This window comes from Pleurodeles waltl, chromosome 1_2, assembly GCF_031143425.1.
Source record: "Pleurodeles waltl isolate 20211129_DDA chromosome 1_2, aPleWal1.hap1.20221129, whole genome shotgun sequence".
Classification (NCBI taxonomy): domain Eukaryota; kingdom Metazoa; phylum Chordata; class Amphibia; order Caudata; family Salamandridae; genus Pleurodeles; species Pleurodeles waltl.
Window position 1 is genome coordinate 1,118,612,396 of NC_090437.1, and position 16,593 is coordinate 1,118,628,988.

General features: G+C 45.1%; 1 protein-coding gene across 1 annotated transcript in view; it reads right to left on the reverse strand.

Annotated features, from left to right (window-relative positions):
• NCAPG (non-SMC condensin I complex subunit G) overlaps positions 1-16,593 on the reverse strand; it is a 228,311-nt gene that overhangs the window by 24,409 nt on the left and 187,309 nt on the right. The gene's annotated exons all lie outside the window — the stretch shown is intronic.

Below are 16,593 nucleotides of genomic sequence, written 5' to 3' on the forward strand. Positions count from 1 at the left end.
GGTTTTTTTGTCTCTCCCCTTCGCGCATGACAACCACAGCGCTTACAGAGCAAACTTGATCTGCGCATATCTGATAAGTTGTTCTATCGTGGTAGCTCCTGTGCCAACGCAATGTTTCACCTTTGTAGCAGGAAATGCATTTCAAGATACCCATTTGAGGACTGGGGTGGGATTTTCCTAACTCGTATGAACTCACACATGAGGCTGCCTACTCTCTAATTCAAAAAGCAATATTGGCATGACTGCATCGGTGCACACTGTTCTTTGTGGGACCGTGGAGGAGGCTGCTTGGGGGATGGGTGTAGCCTAATGGCATAATGAGACTCCTGGAGCATCGTGGACATATTGATGGTGTGCAGCTGCAGTCAGGACTGCGAGAGTAGTCACTTGCAGTGCCAATTTCCCCATGCAAACAGAATATGCCACACAAACATGCAACACAAGCCACAGGAGACAATATAGCTAGGATAATGAATTCAGAAAAGTCAGTGAAAAGTATGGCACCCCCCGGTGCTGCTGCAGTGTGCCAAAGGAACTTCTTAGTGAAGCTCAGCTGTCTGCGCCACCACTCTTCACCCCTGGGACAACCCATTAGAACAGCTTCCTGTTCGCTTTGCACTGGGTCTTGCTCCATTCCCGTACCCCACCTTATGGCGCTTTTCCTTTTCAGGGCCAAATCACATCAAGTCTGTTACCTGCAATAATGTATTTTTTTCTCTTTTTTGTTTCATGTACTATTGACACCTATGTGAATGCACAGACAGGTTTTAAGGAAGACTGTGCCACCCCATTGCTTAAAGGCGGCCAGTAATATTCCCCCACATCAAGTAGTGCCTGTAAATCATCCACAATGTTCTCTTCACCTTTTGCTGGGAACCACTACTTGCTACTGTTTTTTGTTTTGAGATTTGTTGGTAGTGATCGTTACTATAGATATTGATGTTTATCCTCTTCACTGACAGAACAAAAATGTCAATTTGTCTGCCTTTTGCTCTTTTCGGATACAAAGAAGATGACAGCTATTTGTGTAACCCTGTCTAATGATTCACAGGCCGCTTATCAACATATGAAGGTAAAAGCACGGTTAAGAACTGCTGCAGGCCCCACTCAGATGTCAGTGGGCACATTTGACATATTTACTTGCATTATCATTATAAAATAAGCGTAAGAAATGTTATGCTACTAAAGGAACTTTGGATATTCTTTACAGATTTGTTAGAAACCAGAGCTTGGTTTATTATTAAAGCTGCAAAGAACACCCAAAGGACATACATTACCATTAATGCTATTAAATAAATAAGACCGGCATCTTTGAGAATTCTTAGGCATAAGCATGCTGGCTGTACAGCTGCTCGCATTCCGGCATTCAAATCTTTGAAGTTCTGTGGTACGAGGCAAAGCTGCTTTCAAGACAGTATTTCTTTCAGATGTAGTAGGTAAGGCAACTGGTTGCCATGTGCTTTCTCCATCCGCTGCTGTTCGCATTCCAAAGCCTGCCTTTGATGGTCTGCTGTTTAAGGTGGATGGTTGCTGAACCCAATTTTTAGGGAGTATTTCTTACAGATGTACCATACTGGAGGCAATCTCTTAAGTTCGTTTTTAGGTCGAGCATAACAGCATGCAAGTGCTGCTTTTCGACCTGTTGACATTATTCTGTGGGCTTTGCAGGGCATTCCTTTTACAAAACATTTTGATCATAACTCAGCCTGTGGTAGTCCTAGGACAATGGGTACACCTTCAAAACTTTCACCACAACTTGCTCTTTCTGTCTAGATCATCTATGGGTCCCCAGACAACGTTGGTGGGGACCACAAAATAATACCACCTCCCACCAACCAGTGTCTTTTTAAGCTCTCTCATGGCTAGAACTTTTGATTTACAGCTGGGAGTAGTTTGTGTCTTAAGGGCCTTGTTTGTAATATTATAGTAGGTCTGGCCCTGAAGAAGAGTAGTGTAGTATGTATAGGAAGTCCCCTCATTCTGGCATGGTCACTCCCACTTTGTGCCTGTTGTCAGTGTGCTTAGACTGTTTTCACTGGGATACTGCTAACCAGGACGTCAGTGATTGTGTTCTCTCCCCTAAATTTGGTTGTTTTGGTATCACATACACGCCACAATTAGCATACTGGTGTACCCCTGTAAGTCCCTGGTAAATGGTACTTAGGTACCCAGGGCATTGGTACACAAGGGGTCTACCATGGGCTGCAGCATGTATTATGCTACCCATGGGAGCCATGCAAAATGTGTCTGCAGGCCTGCCATTTGCAGCCTGCGTGAAAAGTTGCATGCACCCTTTCTCTGCTGGGCACTACACCAGGTCATTGTAAGTCACCGCTATGGTAGGCCCTTCCAGCCCAAAAGGGATGGGGCAGGTACCATTGTGTGTGGGCACCCCAGCATGAGCAGAGATGCCCCTACAAAGTCCAGTTCCCATTCCCTGGACTTGGAAAGTGTGGGGAAGCAATTTTAGCTATATACTAGCCACAGGTCTATCTGTGGTCCTGATACATAATGGTAACTCCAAACCTAGGCATGTTTGTTATCAAACATGTCAGAATCATACCCCAATACTGATGCAAGTATTGGTGGCATGATTAAATGCACTCTGGGGCTCCTTAGAGAACACCCCAGTTTTGCTCCTATCGGTCTTTTAGGGTCTGCGGGCAGTCCAAGCTGCTGCATCCCCTCAGACAGGATTCTGCCCTCCTGCTGCTTGACCAGCTCAAGCAGGGCAAGGCAGAACAAAGGATTTCCTGTGGGAGAAGGTATGCAACTCCCTCTCCCTCGGAAATAGGTGAAACTGGGCTGGGGAGGGGTAGCCTCCCCACACCACCGGACTGCTTTGAAGGGCACATTTGGTGCCCTCTTTGCAAAATCCGGTTTGCCCCTGTCCAGGGACTCAATGTTACTCACTTCGTAACCTTGTTTCCACTACTCCCGTCAGCAACGTGCAACATTTCCACAGCTGTGCATCCTCTGGGGTCAGCAAAACTTCAGCTGCACCAAAGAAACAAGAAGGAACCTCCCTTGGAGTGAAGGAGTAACTACCCTGCATCTGCAGGCACCTAAGACGACGTCCGGCTGCTGGGATCTGCTTTCATCTGTATCTGTGTGGATTCCCCAATACAGGTGGTGGTTCTGAGTGGCCCTCTGGGTCCTCTCTGCCTTCTGTCCAACTTGGGAGATAGTGAGCCCTTGCCTCTCCCTCCAGGACAGAATCCCTGTGCACTGCAACTATTGCAGCAACCAAAGCCTGTTGACTCCTTCTCTGTGGGATCTTCAGGCTTCAAGTAGCTCTGGCTCCCAGCACTCTTCCTCAGCTAAGGCAGTCTCCTTTCTGCTGCTCCAGTGACATGGGACTCTTCAGCTGTGCTGACTGGGCCTCACTACGACTTACGGTGCCTGCTGCCAGTGAGTTGCTCATGGGGGCTCCGACACCTTCTGCTGGCTCTCCTAGATCCTGAGGGTCAGCACAGACTCCCCTCCCCACTGCTGGTTCTCTATAGCTTTGCACATCTCCAACAGCTCCAGTTGCATTTAATTGTGCTTGTTGGTGGTCCTCCCGACCACTGACCCGTCTGCAATCCGTCTGGACTCTGTCCCCCTTCTTTTGCAGGTCTGCTTCATCCAGAATCCACCATTGATTTCAACCGGCCAGGTCCTGCTTTTGCAATATCCCATTTAGAGTTCCCTTCTTATCCTATGGGACGACCAGTAACTTACCTCTCCTCTCCTGGTCGCTGAGTGTCTTCTAGATACTTACCTTTTGAGATTCTACTCCCTCCAAGGCCTTGGCTAACTACTCCACATCCTCTGGTGGGGCACCCATTCTCGTATTCCACTTTTTAGGTCTCGGCTAGACAGCGCATGAGCTGTCTGTTCGAGACATTTTGTTTACAATCAGCGGGCCTCCAGCCTGCCCATACCTTACTAATGGTTAACTCCTGTGTCGTTCTCATTTTCTTTGCTCCTGTTTGTTAAGCTGTGTGGGCTTAATGTTTTCTTCATGTGTTTGTCTCTCACCAGGAGTAGGGACCAACTACTTGTGTCCATCCGCTACGCCTGTGTTTGGAGCTAGTTTTCCTTTGTGCCCAATCCCCCCAAAAAGAGGGTTCTGTTTAAGGCTGTTTTCTGTGGCTCCCCCCCCCCGTCCATGGTGCTTGCCCTCTAACCTCCTGCCCCCATCTGTTTCTTCTACACCCCCACCCACCTTCATCCCGGTTTCATCTTCCTTCGTGTTTGGTTCCTACTTCGGTTTAGGATCGAGCTGCTGAATAGAACGGCATTTGTTGTGCTTTTCCCCACTTCTTGTTATGTTTGCCTCGGATTCCTTTAGTCATGCTAGTGAGGAGCTATGGCGCTCTTTGACTCCTTATCCTTCGGCACCCCTGTTAATTCTCTAGTATTGAGGACCCCCTCCCCACCGCAGCGACAAGGACGAGCTCAAAGGCTGAAACAACAAGTGTGCGGTAAACTGCTTCCTAACAGCCCCTTCCCTCGCCGCGCCTCTGGCGCTGTTCCCAGGGACATGAAGGCAAACAGCAATAAGTGACATTCAGAAAGAGGCTGCCCTATAGTTGCAGTGCGTCTGTCAAAGTCGAAGTCACGTTGACTTTCACGCGTTCGATAAATATTTTTCACTTCTGGTTAGCATCGGCGATTGCTGACACCGGAGAATTCAACGTATTCTCAAACTGGAAATGATTGTCTTTGTTAAAATGCCATATTCAATACGGTTCATATTCTATGATCGCGTATTCGTCCTCTACAAGATGGTCTATATCAGGGGTCTTCAAACTGGGGGGCCGGCCTCTCTGGGGGGGAGAGGGGGGGGCACAAGTCGTCCCGGGGTGGGAGCACCAGGCTCTGGCCAAAAGAAGCATGATGCAGTTATCAGTGTTTTGATTTAAGCAGAAAATAATGTATAGCATTGTTAACAACGTAACAGAACTTAACAGCAATGTTTAAATAAAACATTGCCAACTTAGTAGAATAATTGTAAACAATTCGCGGGGCTGGAGGGAAGGAGGGATTCCCCCCCTCCCCCTCCATCCGGTGGGGGCGTGGCATTGTGAAGTTTAAAAAACACTGGTCTATATGGTAGAAAAGTGCATGTTGTAACGCTGACAGCTTTAGCTGGAAGGCCACCCTGAGTAGTGGCACATCCCTGGGATTTTTTTTGCATTTAAATAGAGCGCAAGCTCAACCCAAAGATATTGGAGACTTTTACATGAGCATCAGTTACATTACGCAAGAACAAACACAAGCGCTTGTGTTTCAGGCCGGTCTTCTTTCATATCCCTATCGCTTCTTTTTCATCCCGAACGCTGCCCCCATCTGTTTCTCCTGCACCCCATCAGCCCTCATTTGTGTTCAGCTTGTACTTCGGTTAAAGGATGAGGGCATCAGCCGCTGAAAAGGATAGCATGTGTTTTGCTTTTTCCCCCTACTTGTCAGGTTTCTGCAGGATCACCACAACTGCATCGCCTTCACAAAAGAAAGGTTCCACTTTCAATCTTAGTTTTAGTAACAAAGAACACCCCAGTAAGAGCATCCCCGCAAGCGCTTTTAAGTAGACATGGTTGTACATTTTTCACACGGCCGCTTCATTAGTGTGCGTCGACGTCTCAACCAACTTATGCAGTTATGAATCACAAAACAATTTCGAAATAAAAGATGATTTCGGTTGTGTGCTGTTTTCAGGGTGTTTGTTTCATAAAACTAAAGCATTTTATACTCATGTCCTTACTGTGCCATTAATGAAACGTGGTGTGGACATATATACTTAAATTTTCTTATTTTGACATCGCAAAATGAGGAGTGATTGTAATTTTGTGGTGTAAGAAACACTGCCCACCGCATTCACTTTTAAAAGAACAAACAAGGCTTATGGGTTAGGATTAGTTTTAACAGCACATGGATGTATTTTTTTTTACACAGCAATATTAGTTTTGGCGACTGCTGTTTAGAAACAATATTAACAAATCAAAACCGGTTACACCCTCACTGGCCAGATATGCAGTCTTTATAAAAGTACTGTGTGACGCAGAAACGCATTACGCACCATTTGTAGCAACGGCCAAGCACTCATTTCGAGAGCATTGGTTGCACAAATGAAGGGCATGTTAAAATATCCAGCCAACGAGGATCCTAAAAGCCAATGGGTCTCGCCTATACGACAGCTACTGACTTTACAAATGTCTTTTAGCCTTGTAATTCAGCATGGTTGTGCAGCATAGCTAACATTAAAGTTAGGAAAAAACAGTATGTCATAGAGCCCTTTTCTAACTTTACTTGTAGTCATGCTGAACAGTAAAACCGCTGTACAAGGCAAAAAGACATTGACAAATCGAAAAGCTGTTGCATAGGTGAGACCTACTGGCTTTGCCAATGCTTGTTTAGTATATAATTTGGCCCTCCTATAGGGCCTATGTTATTTTATGCTATTTCCTACTACTTACCGGAGTTTATTATGTGTGTACTTACCTCCAGAGGGGGGTTTCCCTATAGTAGTCTAGTTGGTGTTCCTAAAATAAAGTACCTTTTTTTTTTTTTTTTGGCAACACTGTATGGTTCCTTTCATGTGTGATAAGTTACTGTGTGAGTATTGTGGTATTGCAAGTGCTTCACATGCCTCCTAGATAAGTCTTGGCTGCTCGCCAAAGTTACCACTAGGGAGCCCTGGCTTCCTAGACACGAACTAATAAGGGTAGCCTGAACCCAGTATAAAGTTTAACACCATAGGTGTCCACCACACATTGGGCCAGCCTCCTACACTATGCCCTGTAGGGGCTAACTATATGGTTGCACTACATTACTTTCTGCCATTCTGTTTTCAAGTGGTATTGCCCTCTAGAGGCTGACTGTATGGTTACATAACAATGCTTCTTCAAAAAGATATTTTTGTTGTGGTCCCCTCTAGGGGCTGTTTTGAGCATTACAGTCTAATGCCAAATGTTTATTTCTAATAAAGGTTTTTATTGATTTCCATGATGATTGTATATGTTTTATGAATCTCTCCTTATTGCAGCTATATACATGATTCCGTCCAACTTAACATCCTACTTACACTATGACTGTTAGAACACTCCTGATAAGTTTGGGTGACCTAGTTTATTTCTCTGGTCACTCCCCCGTGGCTGTCTTGTATCTTTTTTGGGAATTGTGTGAGCCAGCCAGCAACTCTGATAGTGGGGTGGTGAAAATGGTATTCTATTGGAATTAGCATGGCAGATTTAAATTAGGATGCTGGATGGCAACATTTTCATTTCTTGCTGCAGATAGAGGAAGAAGGTAAATGGAAGTGCTTTAGTTATATGCAGGGGCACTGGAATTACATAGCAGGAAAATACCAAATTATGAGGCAAATGTATGTGGCAAGAAAAGTCCAGTTATCAATTTATAACACCAATAGCTCTAACTCAAGCAAATGTGAGACCTATTGCATTGCAAATGTTTGTTTTTAATGCAAGAGATTTCGCAAGCGTGGTGCAGGCGAAACCTAAAAAGGCCAAGGGGTTAACATCCATAGACCGCATTAACATTTTTTCCTACATGTATTGTTAATGCTGGTGATTGCAGATAAAGAAAAAACAGTCAAACAACTTCAGATGACTTAAAATGACAAAAATGCGTTGCCTTTTGACCAGAGAGTCATGGCGTTGCAAGTTGCACATTTACCACAACTTCATCAAGTCACTTTCGGGGAGAACCTTTCTATAAACAGAGATCTCGACCAGTCAGCAAGGCTAGAGTTCCTGGAGGCTGCACATCTCCGCACCACTCCTGCTACGGCTTCCTTCTTTGATCCGAGGGCACAGGAATGGGCTAAAATATAAGCAATACACCTAGCCAATAACCCTAACTAAACAGGAATGTTTAAAATAAAGTGTTCTGTGTAGCGATGATTGCAGCTACTCCCTACATGCTTGTAAGTCTTTATAAGTAGCATCTCTTGCTGTAAGGAAGGAAGATCGCTCCAACTTCGTACGATTAGCATTGTAAGAGGTGTTCAAAGTGGCAAATCTGTAGAGTTTCTAAAAACTCAAGCTACCACTTTTGGCAATATCAAAAACCACTTTTAATACGAGTAACGCCACCACAAACAAGAGCTCTGAAAGATAGCATAGTCTCATTTTCCTGAGAAACACCTTGCTGTCCGTGTCAGTCAGCCTGTTGTCGAGAGCAGAGGCTGCTGGTTTCCGAGTCCTCCGTACACTACAGCCATTTTTAGGTTGAGCATAGCAGCACGCAAGCGCTGCTTTTCCGACGTGTTGGTATCTATGTGAGCTTTTAACCATGCCCACCTCACGCTCATCACTTTCACTTGTTCGTGGGCTTGCCTTTCAAAAATCATTTGATGACATTGGTAAATGCTTTACGCTTGACCCTCCTTGGGGCAGTTTTGTTACCGCCTTGGCCATCGCCCCTGTTACGTGAATGATTGCACCTTTGCCGATACGTTTGAATGTGATTGAACATCTTTTTCCTTTTGCGTCTCTCCTTGGTGCTCACGCTCATGGTGGCCGTGGTGCTTTGAATCAACTCACTTATGTCAACTGCTCCTTAATAGGCCCTGCTATCTGCAGCCTGATGATCATGTGAAATAAACACAGCCTTCCCTTACCTTTAACCCCTTCGCTGCCAGGCCTTTTCCCCCCTCCTGTGCCAGGCCTTTTTTTGCCTATTTGGGGCAGTTCGCGCTTAGGCCCTCATAACTTTTTGTCCACATAAGCTAACCAAGCCAAATTTGCGTCCTTTTTTCCAACATCCTAGGGATTCTAGAGGTACCCAGACTTTGTGGGTTCCCCTGAAGGAGGCCAAGAAATTAGCCAAAATACATTAAAAATTTCGTTTTTTTTAAAAAAATGGGAAAAAGTGGCTGCAGAAGAAGGCTTGTGGTTTTCCCCCTGTAAATGGCATCAACAAAGGGTTTGCAGTGCGAAACTCAGAAGCTTCCCAGCTTTCAGGAACAGGCAGACTTGAATCAGAAAACCCAATTTTCAACACAATTTTGGCGTTTTACTGGGACATACCCCATTTTTGCAATTTTTGGTGCTTTCAGCCTCCTTCCAGTCAGTAACAGAAATGGGCATGAAACCAATGCTGGATCCCAGAAACCTAAACATTTCTGAAAAGTAGACAAAATTCTGAATTCAGCAAGGGGTCATTTGTGTAGATCCTACAAGGGTTTCCTACAGAAAATAACAACTGAAAAAGAAAAATATTGAAATTGAGGTGAAAAAAACATCAATTTTTCTCTACGTTTTACTCTGTAACTTTTCCCTGCAATGTCAGATTATCGAAAGCAATATACCGTTACGTCTGCTGGACTCCTCTGGTTGCGGGGATATACAGGGCTTGTAGGTTCATCAAGAACCCTAGGTACCCAGAGCCAATAAATGAGCTGCACCCTGCAGTGCGTTTTCATCCTATGCCGGGTATACAGCAATTCATTTGCTGAAATATAAAGAGTAAAAAATAGCTATCAAGAAAACCTTTGTATTTCCAAAATGGGCACAAGATAAGGTGTTGAGAAGCAGTGGTTATTTGCACATCTCTGAATTCCGGGGTGACCATACTAGCATGTGAATTACAGGGCATTTCTCAAATAGATGTCTTTTTTACACACACTTCTATATTTGTAAGGAAAAAATGTAGAGAAAGACAAGGGGCAATAACACTTGTTTTGCTAATCTATGTTCCCCCAAGTCTCCCGATAAAAATGATACCTCACTTGTGTGGGTAGGCCTAGCGCCCACGACAGGAAACGCCCCAAAACGCAACGTGGACACATCCCATTTAAAAAAAAAAGAAAACAGAGGTGTTTTTTGCAAAGTGCCTACCTGTAGATTTTGGCCTCTAGCTCAGCCGGCACCTAGGGAAACCTACCAAACCTGTGCATTTTCGAAAACAAGAGACCTAGGGGAATCCAAGATGGGGTGACTTGTGGGGCTCTGACCAGGTTCTGTTATCCAGAATCCTTTGCAAACCTCAAAATTTGGCTTAAAAAACACATGTTCCTCACATTTCTGTGGCAGAAAGTTCTGGAATCTGAGAGGAGCCACAAATTTCCTTCCACGCAGCGTTCCCCCAAGTCTCCCGATAAAAATGATACCTCACTTGTGTGGGTAGGCCTAGCGCCCGCGAGAGGAAATGCCCCAAAGCGCAATGTGGACACATCCAATTTTTTGAAAGAAAACAGAGGTGTTTTTTGCGAAGTGCCTACCTGTAGATTTTGGACTCTAGTTCAGCCGGCACCTAGGGAAACCTACCAAACCTGTGCATTTCTGAAAACTAGAGACCTAGGTGAATCCAAGATGGGGTGACTTGTGGTGCTCTGACCAGGTTCTGTTACCCAATGGTCTAAATACAATTTGCCCCCCAGGGCAGCGACCCTTGCCCGATGGGTCGCTCCCCATCTCTAAAAAAAAACAAACAAACCAAAAAAAAAAAACACCAATAAAAATTTGCCCTGGCGCCTAGAGGTTTCTGACCCCCCAGGGGGCAGATCGGCCTAAAATAAATTTGCCCCCCCGCCAGGAGCGACCCTTGCCTACAGGGTCGCTCCCCCTGCGTGACATTGGCGCCAAAAAACAAATCCCCGGTGCCTAGTGGTTTCTGCCCCCTTGGGGGCAGATTGACCGAAAATCGGCCAATCTGCCCCCAAGGGGGACAGAAATGGTCTAAATACAATTTGCCCCCCAGGGCAGCGACCCTTGCCTGATGGGTCGCTCCCCATCTCTAAAAAAAAAAAAAAAAAAAAATAACACCCAAAAAAATGTGCCCTGGCGCCTAGAGGTTTCTGCACCCCCCTCCCCTCCCCCCCCACCCCCCCCGGGAGCGACCCTTGCCTACGGGGTCCCCAGTAAACCAGTACAGAGATTGCAGGGCAATTTACTTACCTTTAGTAATGCCTTATCGGGTTAAGACTATCCTTTAAATTCTCCTCAGATGTCAGACTGGATCTGAAAGATTTTCATGAGCAGTACCCCTGCGTGCCGGTAGGTCGTGTCGAAGGACTCCACGTCCGTTGCCTGCATCATACGCATCAGGAATGACCTTGCAGGTCCTATATAGGCGCCAACCAGGCTTGCCGTCCGTTTCTTTTCACAACTTTGCATGGCAGAAGTGCAGAGCCATGAAGAACACCAACTACTGGCCTCTCAAAACTAATCGCCCTCAAAGGGGAGTCACTGCCCCTAGAAATCAGTTTGTAGAGCAGGGAGGATGGGGGGGTGGGGGGTGGGGGGGGGGTCGGTAAGTAATCTGCAGCGAGATATAGTCTCTACCAAAAAACTTGTCCATCTGCTAGAAATTTCTATCTGCAGATACCTTATCTTTGAATAGATACCCAAGCAACACCATTCCTGGAGGTAGGTTTGGAAACCAAGTTCTGCAGGATCAAACAGGCAGAATGCCCATCCCTATGGACCTGACTGTCCAGACAATAGTGTTTGTTAAACGTGTGCAGAGGTGCCCAGGTTGCTGCTTGACAGATGTCAATGACTGGAATTACTTGTGCTAACGCAGTGGTCACAGCTATAAGTCGGGTAGAATGAGCGTACAGACCCTCACGGGGTCGCTTTTTGGCCAGTGCATGGCAGATCTTGGTGCAGAGTACGACCCATCTGGAGATGGACCGCTTCTGCCCTGCCCAGTCTTTCTTCGTACCCACACACCCTACAAAGAGTTGGACATCCACTTGTAACGTGTGCACGATCAAGGGAGAAGCCTGGGAGACCAATTGTAAAGAGGCTAGAACGAAGGGTACATCAAAAAAGTTAACCAAATTCAGATCCCATTGAGGCATAATGAATGTGGATGGAGGAAAGATGTGTAAGATCTTTGAGCACCCTATGTACAATAAGAGACTTAAACAAAGAAGGTTGGTCAGGCAACCTAAAAAATAAATAAAAAAAAACTAGACACATTTCCCTGACAATTGCCCAGAGCAGAGCCCTGCTGGACAAGGGAAAGGATGAACAACAGGACCTCAGAGACGGGGGAAGAAACTGGGCCAACAGACGTGTGTGTGTGCGCATCATGCCACTAATTTCTTCCAACGACAGGTGTATACCGTTATGGGGGAGGGATATTTGGCTGCCAAGATTACGTTACAGACTTTGGGAGGAAGATCAAAGGCTGTCAACTGCTGCCGCTCAATCTCTATGGAAGAAGGCAGAGAGTTGACAGACTCAAGTGAAGATCCCTCCCCTACTGCTGCCGTGCCAAAAGATCCTCCCAAAAGGGCAATCTGATCAGTGGACATGCTCAGCAGCTGTAGATCCCAGACTCTCTGTGCCCAGTCCAGAGCCACAAGGATTACTTGGGTACGGTTGTTCTTGATCTTAAGAACTCTGGGCAGAAATGGTATGGGTGGAAAGACGAACAGGAGGCCTGAACTCCACTTGAGATGAAAAGAGTCTCTGAGCGGCTTCCGCCTTGGAAACGGCAGAGCACAAAACTGCTGTCATTGCGCATTTTCGGTGGAGGAAAACAGATCTCACTAAGGCTCTCTCCCCACTGGGATGGAGAGGCCATTTATGACCCGCTAGGCATTTTCAGCTGTGCTTGTCTGCTCTGGCATTGAGAGCCTGCGAGATGTTGAACCAGCCACACCCAGATGCACAGAGCCTTTTGACAAAGGATCCACAACCCCACCATGCCCTGCTTGTTGCAGTACCACATGGAGGTGTTGCCTGCACCAGCTTTCCCTTGATAGATGGAAGAAAGGTTTTTACTGCCAGCTGGATCACATGGAGCTCCAGCATGTTGATGTGGAGTCCTGTTGCCACTGGAGACCAAATACCTCTGATCTCTGCCTCTCCCAGATGGCCACCCCATCCTAAGAGTGACGCATCTGTCACTAATGTCAGATCGGATTGGGGAAGGGAGAGGGATCTGTCTCTGGCCCAATTGTGGTTTGTTAACTACCAATGCAGATCTTTTGCAGTTCCCTCCGATATTTGGATCACGTCTGAGAGATTCCCCTGTAGTTGCACCAACTGGAACTTAAGGTCCCACTGCACAGCCTGCATATCCATCTAGCATGTGTTACCAGCAGCATGCAGGAGGCCATGAGACCCAGCAGCCTCAAAGTCATTCTCACCGAAATCCAGGATAGAGGCCCCTGTCTGCAGTGGTGGATTGCCAGTGGGGCAGGTGATGGCCAACCATGCTGCCATCTGGGCCTTAGTGGTGGTGGCAAGGACAGGGGAGAGAGAGAAGGAGGGTTTAAAGGCTGTTGGAGGGGGTGGGGGGGACCAAGGCCAGAGCTGCAGGTGAAGATCCCGAATGCCCCCCCTCAGACTATGCAGGGCCTAAGATGCTCCAAGCAGGGTTGCACTACCCAAAAATGAGGCGCATGGCTTCAAAACTGAGTTGGGAAGCGGTTGCACCGGCTCTCCAAAATCTGGGAATGCACAGAGTCGACCCAGGCATAGGTTCCATAGAACGAGGCTTAGAGCGTCAAGGCTCCCTCGTCAGCCAAGTCAAAGAGTGCTTCAACTTCTTGGATTTTTTTTTTCTTCTGCCTTGACTTATCTGATCGCCTGAGGATTTTGAATGACTGACCTTCTTGAGCGAGACCGAGACCTGTGCAGAGTTGCGTGCCAGGCCGCTACCAGCTTTATGCACTGCTCCCTCAATGCCTGCGGATACATGACCCAGCACTCTGAGCACAACTTCGGATTGTGGTAGTGCTCCAAACAAACACTTGAGGTGCGGATCAGTCACGGACATCGCCTGATGACAGGATCCGCAGTGTTGAAACTTGTCTTCCTAAAAGATATTCATTGACACACCAGGAAAAAATTCTTGTAAAAAGCTTGATAAAAAGTAGAAAAAAAAAAAAAAAAAAAAACAGTGAGAAAGAGAAAAGTAAAAAAACAAAATAAAATAAAAATCGACTGAGGGGTATCTCTCTTCGGATAGTGCTGGCTGGCACAGAAAGAGAAAACCTGACATCTGCGTGCCTGGGTGGCGCTTATATAGGACCTGCAACGTAATTTCCAGCGCAGATGATGCCGACAACAGACGCAGAGCCGATCAATGGCACCTACCAGCACGCAGGGGTACAGGTCATAAAAATCTTCCGGATCCAGTCTGATGCCTAGGGAGAATTCAAAGGCAAGGAATCTGCAGATAGACGTCTTTATCAGATAGAAGTAGTGTTCTAACTGTTGCTAAGAAAACTAAATTAAAATGACCAATACCACTGATACGTCTAAAATAGCTCTGAGAAGCTACGGATGGACTTCAAGTTGAATATAAGGACCATGAAAAGTTGTTTACCAACTGTGCCCGCATATAGCTTAAGGATGCATTTGTTGCTATAGCCGGAGTTGTACGGAGTCCAGGAAACTCAAGAAGCAGTGTTGTGGGCCAATGAATGACATCCAAGGGTTACTTTTACTATGGGGTTAAAATTATAAAAAAAATTAGGGAACAATATAAAATTAATCCAAGTTAAAAGAGAAAATGTCAGACACCTGGCATCAGCAATATGTGGAAAGGATGCTTAAAGTGCAGATGGCGCCTCAAAGATAGAATTAGGAGCTCTTTGGAAGGATTCCAAGGACTGCTTCTCGAGAAGAATAATCAGCTGAAAACAACATATGTTATAGAACAATTTCCAGAGCATCAACTCTTTTGATGGTGCTGACGCAAATATGCTAATTAGAAAATGATTAGTCAATGTTTATGTGTTTGATTAATGAAAAGTTCATAGAGAAATTATTAGTAGAGAAAATAAAGTGTATGTTTACAAATTGCAGTGGCAGCCATTTATACGAAGTCATGCTAAAATAACTAAAAAGATGTGTTAAGTAATGAAAATGTGAAAGACTAATGTAGTAATATGTCATATTAAAATGTATAACCTATGTTTTGTATTAAGTTATAGAAGTTAACTTAGCTGAGGTTAAGGCCTAGCCTTTCCAGGCATCACAAGAGAGGTGAGATACTAACACGCTGCAGAGAAGTTGATGCATAAGCTGACCCTGAACCACCTGATGTTAAAGTTGCTTAGCTAGAATTTTCCTGCAATGTACCGACGGACAAGAGATAATGAAGACAATTTGATACAATTATGTGTAGAGTAGGTTAAATGTACTTTCCCAGGACTTGAACAATGAAAGCACTGACTGAAGAGGAACATTCAACATTTTCGATACCTAAAGAGCCGGATGATGAGGACATCGTATAGTGGACCAATCCATGTGATGTGAACTGACTAATATTAAAATTTATTGATTTGGTAAATTAATATTATAGGTTAGAGTCATATCTGCTGACTGACTGACCAATTGGGAATTAGGGGGATGGACTGGAAGACCCTAATAAAAGGTCATGACAAGGAGCTAAAACTTCAGATGCAGGAGAATAGGAGTGAGACGTTGATGACGTCAGGAGACGCGGATCGAGATTCTGTCATTGGGCTCATAATCGGAGAGCCTGATGCGTTGCGGATCTATTGATGACCTGAAGACGAAGACTGACTTTGTTGCTGATCCATTCCTTGGATAGGATAGGTAGCTATGACAATGTGACTGATTAACTTGTGCCTTTTCCTCTAGGTACCAACTGTGCTGTTTTATAGATTTTCTTGTAGTAAGATGTTTTTTCCAAATTCATGGGTTTTTTATTAAATAGATTTTACATGAAGCCCCACATGCCAATGCTAATCTTGGTTAGGTAGGCTTTCTAGGGGTGACGTTTGACGGTGACAAATGACTTACTAACTACTTGCTGAACTCTGCTATTAATGTTGTGTATTCATTTTATTTGGCTTATGTTGGTGCATTCGAGCATATGTTTCCTAAATTTCTGATTATATTATGTTATTGGTGTTCATTAATGAACTAATTCTGAGTTGACTGAATAAAGTTTGATCTAACTAATGATTTAGTATTGTAACTAATAGGGAAATAAAAATTGTTAAACGCTTAATGGAGTTGTGGTTATTCAAGAATTGATGGTTATAATTATTTTGAGCTGGCTGTGTAAATCGGTGATGCCTTTGGTCACTAAATACCTAGGATATTCCATGCGTTCGAAAAGGTTCATCGGCCTACACGCGTCCCCTTGTAAGTTTACTTACTAAGGACTAGGCGCGCTAGCAATGGTGACACAAAAGAAAGGCTATTAATCCGATGGAAAAACAGGCAAAAATGTCAAATATACTGATTCTGCATCATATACAATTTTTGGGGAATCTGTAGCTGGTGCGATCTCAAAGCTGGTCTGATGCTAATTTGAAGGGGGTCACCATTTCATTTTTATGCCAGTGTTGCAACAGAAAAGTCTTCCACATGTTAACCAAATGCACTTCTTCCCTGAGTGTCACAACTGTACTAAGGTCTGGATCTGAATTAATGAGACATCTAGATGCAACACAAAAGGCTGATGGACGTAGTGCTGAAACTTTTCAAATACTCACCCCCAGTCACAGATCTGAGTTTAATCCATCGTTCTTTTGCTCACCATGACACCTCCGTTTGAACCCAGCCATATGCAAATCAGTCTTGACAGTTCTGCTAAAAGTCATTCTGACAAAACCTCCACTGAAGTGAGTGGTTTATGTAGCCTAGG